Consider the following 11,098-nt stretch of genomic DNA (forward strand, 5'->3'; position numbering starts at 1 on the left):
CATCCAACCGAATTCAGATCGCTCCAGTTTTTCAGAAGAACTTTGTGACTGCATGCGTAGTTGGGCTCTGTGCCATGGAGTGGCACAGAGAGGAGGAGGAGGACAGAGCAAGATGTGTGGCTTCATGCGGGTCTCGTCTCCCGCATTTTCCTAAACATCAGGCACATGCAGCAGGTGGAACACCTGCAGGAGCGCGTTGAAGAGCACTGAAATTAGTCTTTTAGCTGACTTGGTGTCAGCAATCAAACTGAATGGGGTGCAGCAGGGTTTAATTGTGCGCACGCTTCTTTCTCCGCCGGACTGGATGAGGTGCAGAGATGTCTGGCTGCATGTGAGTCTCGCCTCGCTCCTCTGGTTGCTCAGACTCGTTCTCCCACACATCGGTTACAACAGCAGGTGGAACACCTGCAGGAGCGTCCTGAGGAGCTTTAGCAGGAACTGTGGAACGACACTTGGAGCCGAGTTTAATTGTGCGCACGTGACAGAAAACTGATTCGTCGTGGGGCGCAGTGAAATGTGATGCCGCATAACAAGTCGTGTCAAAACTTGACAGTTTCCGTGTCACTTTGTAATAATGCGTGACAGTTTGGGCTCCAAGAACCATCACAGGAACCACTATGAACGTTGTCACGTTCTATTAAGGATCACTACTCATCAAGACGGATCAATACGCTCAGTTGCGACCTCCACGACGTGAGACAAAATGAGGGTGGTGTGTGACATTCGTGGAAGATTTTTTGACAGGCAAAAACATGCTCCACGAATATCAAGAATATCACGCACCAACACGCACTATTAAGAAACCTATTGAGATGCGTTAAGTCACATTAAAAATGTCAGGAATGTGTCACGAATGACAGAAAAATGACATTCGTAACACGTCTTGGTTATGTGTAAACACACCTTTAGAGATAGGGTGAGGAGCTCGGTCACTTGGGAGGAACTCAGAGTCGAGCCGCTGCTCCTCCACATCGAAAGGAGTCAGTTGAGGTGGCTCGGGCATCTTTTCCGGATGCCCCCTGGACACCTCGCTGGAGAGGTGTTCCGGGCACGTCCCATTGGGAGGAGGTCCCGGGGAAGACCCAGGACATGCTGGAGGGACTACGTCTCGAACACCTTGGGGTTCCCCCGGCGGAGCTGTGGGAGGTGTGTGTGAATCGGGAGGTCTGGGCGGCTTTGCTTGCTTGAGCTGCTGCCCCCGCGACCCGACTCTGGATAAGCGGAAGAAAATGGATGGATGGATGGATGTATTAAGACATGTAATAGTGAGGATAACTTAATGTCATGATGATGAAACTCTGCAAAATTAAATGATTTGTTACACAGCTTCTAAATGTTTGAATGTACATCATTCACATGCAGATAATCTATATATGAAAAATGTGCGCATGTGGGAGTTTATTTAGTAAGTCAATTGTAAGTACATAATTGTAAATGTGTTAAAAATACATGCATGACACAACAAAGCGAAAACACTTACTTCCATTGTCATCCATTTAAAAATCAAATGACAAAACAGAAGTAATAATAAAATACAATAATAATAATAATAATATTAAAAGTGGGTACATATTAACAATAACCTAAACAATTTATAAATACATTAAGACAGTAAATTAACATAAGAAATTACTTAATTTACAGGGGAAAAAAAGGATTGAAATGTCTAAGAATTCGAGGAATTCAAAGATTTTTCTTAGAATAACATCACTCGGAGCTACTTTTAGCCTTAAGCTGCTTTGTGGATAGGCCCAGATCTTCTTAGGAAGAGATGGATGCCATGTGCTACAGACCAAAGATGAAATGGGCCATCCAGACTGATATCAATAACAAATCCAAAAGCAAGGGTCTGTATGGTATGAGGCTGGGCCAGTGCCCTTGGCAAAAGTAATTTACACTTCTGTGTAATGCACACTTCGCCGGCTGTAATATGTTATTGCGGCTGATGGATAGAGTCTTTGCTCTTAATGAGCCACTTTGTGCTGCAAGTTAAAAGACTCTCAGAGTCCCTCATCTGCTCATAACGTCTCACACGACAAAATTATGCCGTGATCCACAAAGCAATAAAATAAATAATCTGAAAATACTCAGTTTTGCCTCTGTGTCAAGTGGAGAAGCCACGGTCACTGTGCAAGTGCGCGCTTGTCAATATAAGTGTTTCCACTTGCCAAATGCCAATCAAAAGGATTCTGCCAGTGAGAATTAACCATTCCCACACCGAAAACACGATGCTCTGACCCGAACCACTCGGTGGCAACGGGGCTGTCAGTAGCCTGTAAAAATCCATAAATTAATATATAAATGAATGGGGCTATTAAGACAATAGTTCTGGTGCCGATGTCACTTCCTCTTCCTTCTCCAATGTCGGGACTCGCCAGGAAGTTCCTGTCTTTTTAGTGGCGCTCAGTTCAAAATCCAAATATTTATCTCTTCAGCACCAGGAAAGGATACATTTCAAACTATTGTTTAATTTTAGTCTTAAATACTCAAAAGAAATTACATATTGTGTCACCTACACTTTAAGACATATTTGCAAGACGAATAGGGCAAAATAACACCCAATATGTTTCATCTACTGGTATCCTTAACACCAAAATGGCTTTAAATTGTTGTGATAAGGAACAGTATCAGCGTCACAACCGTTCTTGGAATATGTTGCAGGCTGTAAATGCAGGAATGGATTAACAAATGAAATGAAGATGACTACACAAAACATGAAATATCTTCACAAAGCATTGATGGGTGAAAAAGTCCTTTCTTGTGCTCCCTTTTTATGGTTGGTAGAAGTAAGGTTTGACCATGATTTGTACCTAAGTGGTGGCATATGATCTGAGTGCCTTTGTTGTTATCTCAAAACAGATTTTTACCTGTATTGGACATTTGACTTGTTGTTTAAATGATTGCTCAAAAACTTACTATGGATTGATTCTCACAAAGCTTAGTGGAATAGTGAAAGAACTCATTAAAGTTTGGTGCGAAAGCAAATCTGGGATATGTATACAGTGAATCCAGAAAGTATTCACAGCACTTCACTTCTTCCACATTTTGTTATGTTACAGGCTTATTCCAAAATGGAGTAAATTCATTTTTTCCATCAAAATTCTACTCACAACACCCCATAATGACAACATAAAAAAAGCTTTAAAAAACTGCATATTCATTAGGAATTAAAAAAAAAACAAGAAATCACGTGTGCATAAGTATTCACACCCTTTGCTCAAACTTTATTGAGTGTCAGTGCACAGCCATTTTCAGATCTCTCCAGAGATGTTCAATCAGATTCAGGTCTGGGCTCTGGCTGGACCACTCAAGGACATTCACAGAGTTGTCCTGAAGCCACTCCTTTGATATCTTGGCTGTGTGCTTAGGGTCATTGTCCTGCAGAAAGATGAACCGTCCCCCCAGTCTGAAGTCAAGTGCACTCTGAACCAGGTTTTCATCCATGATGTCTCTGTACATTGCTGTATTCATCTTTCCCTCAATCCTGACTAGTTTCCCAGTTCCTGCTCCTGAAAAACATCCCCACAGCATGATGCTGCCACCACCATGCTTCACTGTAGGGAAGGTGTCTGGTTTCCTCCAAACATGACACCTGTCATTCAGTCCAAAGAGTTCAATCGATGTCTCATCAGACCAAAGAATTTTGTTTCTCATGGTCTGAGAGTCCTTCAGGTGCCTTTTGGCAAACTCCAGGTTGGCTGCCGCGTGCTTTTTATGAAGGAGTGGCTTCCATCTGGCCACTCTACCATACAGGCGTGATTGGTGGATTGCTGCAGAGATGGTTGTTCTTCTGGAAGGTTCTCCTCTCTCCACAGAGGAGTGCTGGAGCTCTGACAGAGTGACCATCGGGTTCTTGGTAACCTCACTGACTAAGGCCCTTCTGCCCTGATCGCTCAGTTTAGACGGGCGGCCAGCTCTGTAGGAAGAGTCCTGGTGAATCCAAACTTCTTCCGTTTACACATGATGGAGGCCACTGTGCTCATTGGGACCTTCAAAGCAGCAGAAATTGTTTTTTTTTTTTTTTTTTTAAATTCTACACACAATAACCCATAATGACAATGTGAAAAAGTTTTTTTTTTTTTTTTTTTTTTTTTTTTGCAAATGTATTTAAAATAATAAACTAAGAGGTCACATGTACATAAGTATTCACAGCCTTTGCCATGAAGCTCGAAATTGAGCTCAGGTGCATCCTGTTTCCACTGATCATCCTTGAGATGTTCCTACAGCTTAATTGGAGTGTAAATTCACTTAATTGGACATGATTTGGAAAGGCACACACCTGCCTACATATAAGGTCCCACAGCTGACAGTGCATGTCTGAACACAAACCAAGCATGAAGTCAAAGGAATTGTCTGTAGACCACTGAGACAGGATTGTCTTGAGGAGCAATATACATACAGTCTACATCTGGCATGCTCAGCCAGTCAATAGTGGTCAACCAGTCGATTGTGGGTTGAGTTCCAGTCGATCACTGAGCATGCTCAGCCAGTCAATAGTGGTCTACCACTCGATCGCGGGTTGAGTTCCAGTCGATCACATGAAAAAAACAAATCTCACGAGTTTCTTTCTCTCTGTGCATTCACAGGCTTGAAAGGGTGCCAGAAGCTAAACTAGAGCGAGTGGATACAACAATGGCGGAAACTAAAAAACCTAAACCTTATCATTTTCATTCAGAGTGAGAGGAGGATGATTTTTTAATCTTTTTGAATGCCAAGTCCATCTGTCTTACCTGCAATGCAAATGTGGTGGTATTTCAATACAAACCACAAGACCTACGATGAATGCTTTCCGGCTAAATCACCTCTGCGCATAAAAAAAGTCCAGGAATTGAAAAGTCGGAAGGCAGCAAAACAGTCCATAAATATGGAAGATGTGATGGATGTGACTAACAAGATTGCATGTTCTGTTTGGGCCAGGAGTCTGCAGAGGTGAGCATTCCGTGTGCAACTGGAGGAGACAGATGCAGAACACACAGATCTGCTGCTGCACACAGAGGCAAATTTCTGGAATGTTTTTCTGAATTGTTGCCCGAAATTAAAGAGTTACTGAAACATTCAAACCATGCTGAATATGCACAGCTAGAAAACAGTTAATGGCTCTTGGATTTAGTCTTTCTTACTGATAGACTAAATCCAAGAGACTTACAAGCTCAAAAACTTGAATCTAAAGCTGCAGGGTAAAGACAAACACATCATCAACATGATCAGCTCCGTGAACACATTTAAAAGCACCGGCTATCAAGCAGGTTGCAACAGTGTGACCTGCTGAACTTTTCACACATGGACACAGAACTTACAGTGGGGCAAAAAAGTATTTAGTCAGCCCCTGATTGTGCAAGTTCTCCTACTTAGAAAGAAGAGAGGTCTGTAATTTTCAACAAAGGTACACTTCAACTATGAGAGACAAAATGAGAAAAAAAAAAATCCAGAAAATCACATTGTAGGATTTTTTTAAAGAATTTATTTGTAAATTATGGTGGAAAATAAGTATTTGGTTGCCCACAAACAAGCAAGATTTTTGGCTCTCACAGACCTGTAACTTCTTCTTTAAGAAGCTCTTCTGTCCTCCACCTGTTACCTGTATTAATGGCACCTGTTGGAACTCGTTATCTGTATTAAAAACACCTACCCACAGCGTCAAACAGTCAGACTCCAAACTCAACCATGGCCAAGACCAAAGAGCTGTCGAAGGACACCAGGAAGAAAATTGTAGATGTGCATCAGGCTGGGAAGAGTGAATCTACAATAGTCAAGCAGGTTGGTGTGAATAAATCAACTGTGGGAGCATTTGTAAGAAAATGGAAGACATACAAGACCATTGACAATCTCCCATGATCTGGGGCTCCATGCAAGATGTCATCCCATGGGGTCAAAATGATCATGAAAACAGTTAACAACAATCCCAGAACTACACAGAGGAACCTGATGAATGACCTGCAGAGAGCTGGGACCAAAGTAACAAAGGCTACACACTATGCATAGAGGGACACAAATCCTGCAGTGCCAGGCGTGTCCCCCTGCTTAAGCCAGTACGTGTCCAGGCCCGTCTGAAGTTTGCCAGAGAGCATATGGATGATCCAGAAGAGGATTGGGGAGAATATCATGTGGTCAGATGAAACCAAAATAGAACATTTTGGTAAAAACTCAACTCATCGTGTTTGGAGGAAGACGAATGCTGAGTTGCATCCCAAGAACACCATACCTACTGTGAAGCACGGGGGTGGAAACATCATGCTTTGGGGCTGTTTTTCTGCAAAGAGAACAGGACAACTGATCTGTGTTAAAGGAAAAATGAACGTGGCCATGTATCATGAGATTTTAAGCCAAAACCTCCTTCCATCAGTGAGAGCATTGAAGATGCAACATGGCTGGGTCTTCCAGCATGACAATGATCCCAAGCACACCACTCAGGCAACGAAGGAGTGGCTCCGTAAAAAACATTTCAAGGTCCTGGAGTGGCCAAGCCAGTCTCCAGACATCAACCCATAGAAAATTTGTTGAGGGACTTGAAAGTCCATGTTGCCCAGCGACAGTCCCAAAACATTACTGCTCTAGAGGAGATCTGCATGGAGGAATGGGCCAAAATACCAGCTACAGTGTGTGCAAACCTGGTGAAAACGTACAGGAAACATTTGACCTCTGTCATTGCCAACAAAGATTATGTTACAAAGTACTGAGTTGAATTTTTGTTATTGACCAAATACTTATTTTCCACCATAATTTACAAATAAATTCTTTAAAAATCCTACAATGTGATTTCCTGGATTTTTTTTTCTTCTCATTTTGTCTCTCACAGTTGAAGTCTACCTATGTTGAAAATTACAGACCTCTCTCATCTTTCTAAGTTGGAGAACTTGCACATTCAGGGACTGACTAAATACTTTTTTGCCCCACTGTACTTGTGTGAGTCTGCCTTTTCACACATGAAAATCATTAAGTCAAAATACAGATCCGCCGTGACTGACCACCTTGCAACCTGCTTATGGCTGGCACTCAGCTCCTATTGTCCAGACTATGAGAGACTAGCTTCCTCCTCTCAGTGCCACAAGTCCCACTAAGGTAGGGAAAAGCTTTTCCAACTTAATTAGGTGTCATGATTCAAAGGAGCTGACAAAGCCTCACAAACTGGTGATGGAATAAGAAGACTTTATCGATAAATCAAGCAGTATATACAACAAATTGGCAGTCGGTGTGGTAGAGGTACAGGCAGGGGTTCAGGAAAGGCATCGTCAAATAACAGGCAGGGTTCAAGAGCACTGCAAACAGAGTTACACGGGCAGAGACAAAAAATGAGGTCCAGAAAAACAGGCAACATCGAGCACGTGAGGAACCAAGAAACTGTGACGAGAAAGCTGGGACGGAGATAACAATATAAACGAACTAGCAAAGAGGACCAAACGCACAGGGCTTAAATACACAGTGTGTAATTAGGCTGTGATATGAAACAGGTGTGGTGAGCAGGCAGGAGGAGGGCGTGGACAAACAAAGATGAGAAACAACTGGTGAAAAGAGAGCACAGTGGTGAGGGGATGACACACAAAACAGGGTGTGGACAACAGAGATGAGGAAGTACTGGTGATGGACAAGAGAATGCAGTGATAAAGGGTGTGACAGTGAAAAACATTAGGCAGGGTGTGAATACATGAGAACCAAGATGAGGAGGGACAGACGAGTGAATGCAATGACACCAGGGACATGACCAAAAACCATAAACTAACGATACTAAAACAATTAAACAGAGAAGAACTAAACAAACCAAAGGCAGCATGGAATCTCAACAAGCAAAGAATCATACTAGACAACAAATGGTGAAGACTGAAAAGAAAGCAACAAGAAAATCAAAGGTATAAACTAGAATGGAACTGATATGTGGCGAGAGTATAAAACACAAATAAAACAACCAAAGACTAATGTAGTACACATGACAAATAAAACCAGATACTTAAGATACTTTGATACTTAATCAAAAATCAAAGATAGTGGATTAAAACTAACCTAAAGAAGAATGGTACTCAACATGCGGCTACAGAAACTAAAACCATACAAAAGGAAACAGATGATCAAAAAACAGACAAAAAGAAATCACTGAAGAAAGACTGACAGAAACTCATAATCCAGACCCGAGCAAGGACAAACCTGACATTAGGCATTGTATTATTTGGGTTGTTTGTTGTTGTGTTGTTACAAGCCAGTCCTAAGCCTACTTGTGCTTAGCCTTGGCACCACGAACATTTACTACAATAATGAATTACTATTATTGCCTCCCTGCATCTTCGGGTGGCAGGGGGCAAAACTCTGACTGTTGTTTGTGTGTATGCACCGAACAGCATTTTGGAGTATTTGGCCTTCTTAGAGTCCCTGAATGGAGTCCTATATGGGGCTCCGGTGGGGGACTCCATTGTTCTGCTGGGGGACTTACTTTAACGCACACGTGGGCAATGACAGAGACACCTGAAGAGGTGTGATTGGGAGGAACGGCCTCCCTGATCTAAACCCGAATGGTCGTTTGTTATTGGACTTCTGTGCGAGTCACAGACTGTCCATAACGAACACCATGTTCGAACATAAGGATGCTCATAAGTGTACATGGTAGGCCGAAGATCGATGATCGATTTTGTGATTGTATCATCTGATTTGAGGCTGCATGTTCTGGACACTCGGGTGAAGAGAGGGGCAGAGCTGTCAACTGATCACCATCTGGTGATGAGTTGGATCAGAGGGTGAGGGACGACTTTGGACAGACCTGGTAAGCCCAAACGGATAGTGCAGGTGAACTGGGAACATCTGGAGGTGCCCACTGTCCGACAGATCTTCAACTCACACCTCCAATAGAGCTTCTCTAGCATCTCTGTGGAGGTTGGGGGCATTGAACCAGAATGGGCAATGTTCAAACCTTCCATTGCTGAAGCTGCAGTGGGGAGCCATGGCCTGAAGGTCTTAGGTGTCTCAAGGGGCGGCAACTCTCGAACACCATGGTGGACACCGGTGGTCAGGGAAGCCGTCCGACTGAAGAAGGAGTCCTTCGGGACATGTTATCTCAGAGGACTCCAGAGGCAGTTGCAAGGTACCGACAGGCTCAAAGGCCAGCAGCCTCTGCTGTGGGGGAGGCAAAGAAGCGGGTGTGGGAGGAGTTCGGAGCAACCATGGAGCAACCAAGGTGCTTCTGGTGGACCGCGAGGCACCTCAGGAGGGGAAAACGGGAAGCCATCCAAGCTGTCTACAGTAAGGATGGCGCTCTGTTAACCTCAACTGAGGATGTAATCCGGCACTGGAAGGAACACTTTGAGGAACTACTGCATCAGACTGGAGCACCCACTATAGTAGGGGCAGAGCTGGAAGCTGATGGAGGATTTTCATCAATTTCCATGGTGGAATTCACTGAGGTAGTCAAACAACTCCGCAGTGGCAAGCTCCAGGGGTTGATGAGAACCGTCCAGAAATGCTGAAGGCTCTGGGTGTGGAGAGATTGTCTTGGATGAGACGTCTCTTCAACATTGCCTTGAGGTCTGGGACAGTGCGTAAGGAGTGCAAAAATTTATAAAGGGGGACCAGAGAGTGTGTGCCAACTACAGGGCATCACACTACTCAGCCTCCCTGGTAAAGTCTACTCCAGGGTGCTGGAAAGGAGGTTTCAGCCGGTAGTCAAATGTCGGATTAAAGAGGAGCAATGCGGGTTCCATCCTGGTCGTGGAACAGCCGACCAGCTCTGGTTCCTGGAGGGTGCGTGGGAGTATGCCCACCCAGTCTACATGTGTTTTGTGGACTTGGAGAAAGCGTATGATAGGGTACCCCGGGAGATACTGTGGGAGGTCCTGCGGGAGTATGGAGTGAGGGGGTCCCTTCTCAGGGCCATCCAATCTCTGTACTCGTAAAGCGAGAGCTGTGTTCAGGTGCTCAGCAATAAGTCGGACTCGTTTCCGGTGGAGGTTGGCCTCCGCAAGGGCTACACCTTGTCCCCAATCCTGTTTGTGATATTCAAGGACAGGATATCGAGGTGTCGTCAGGGGGAGGAGGGTTTCTGGTTTGGTGGGCTCAGGGTCTCATCACTGCTTTTTGCAGATGATGTGGTCCTGTTGGATTCATCGGCCAGTGACCTCCGACACTCACTGGATCGGTTCGCAGCTGAGTGTGAAGCAGCTGGGATGAGGATCAGCACCTCTAAATCTGAGGCCATGGTTCTCAGCAGAAAACCAATGGATTGCCTACTCCAGGGAGGGAATACGGTCTTACCCCAAGTGAAGGACTTCAAGTACCTTGGGGTCTTGTTCACGAGTGAGGGAACGATGGAGCATGAGATTGGCTGGAGAATCGGCACAGCAGGGGCGGTATTGCATTCGCTCTACTGTACTGTTGTGACAAAAAAGGAGCTGACCCAAAAGGCAAAGCTCTCGATCTACTGGTCAATCTTCGTTCTTTTTCTCACCTATGGTCATGGGTGTTGGGTCATGACCGAAAGAACTAGATCACAGGTACAAGCAGCCGAAATGGGCTTCCTCAGGAGGGTGGCTGGTGTCTCCCTTAGAGATAGGGTGAGAAATTCGGTCACCCGTGGGGAGCTCGGAGTAGAGTTGCTGCTCCTTCGCATTGAAAGGAGCCAGCTGAGGTGGTACGGGCATCTGGTAAGGATGCCTCCTGGGCGCCTCCCAAGGGAGGTGTTTCAGGCAAGTCCATCTGGGAGGAGACACACACAAACAAACTTGGCAAAGCTGTGGGTACTGATGGTGTGAGTGGGGACACGAAAAGGGCTTCTAAATATTGTCTTTTGATATTGGTATTATAAATTCTTTACCAACTTCAAATTTAAATCTTTTGTGTAGAAATTTTTTAACAGGTCAATTTGAAGATCCTATTCTCAAATGTGTTTCTTTCACTTCATGCTCAACATTGCATGTTATTTGAAAGGAAAAGGACTTTCTCTTTAGAGAAAGAGAGACCTCTGTCCAATCATATCATGGACTGAAAGTGCCAAAATTTTAATGTTTGTAAAACATCAAACAGTATTAGTCTGTTATCACTTTCTTGTATAAAAATTCAGTTCCACCAACTTTAAGAAGGCCAGATAAACTGTGGATGCTGAAAAATGCAAACTATTTTTAAC

This window comes from Thalassophryne amazonica, chromosome 6 (assembly GCF_902500255.1).
Source record: "Thalassophryne amazonica chromosome 6, fThaAma1.1, whole genome shotgun sequence".
In the NCBI taxonomy this organism is placed as follows: domain Eukaryota; kingdom Metazoa; phylum Chordata; class Actinopteri; order Batrachoidiformes; family Batrachoididae; genus Thalassophryne; species Thalassophryne amazonica.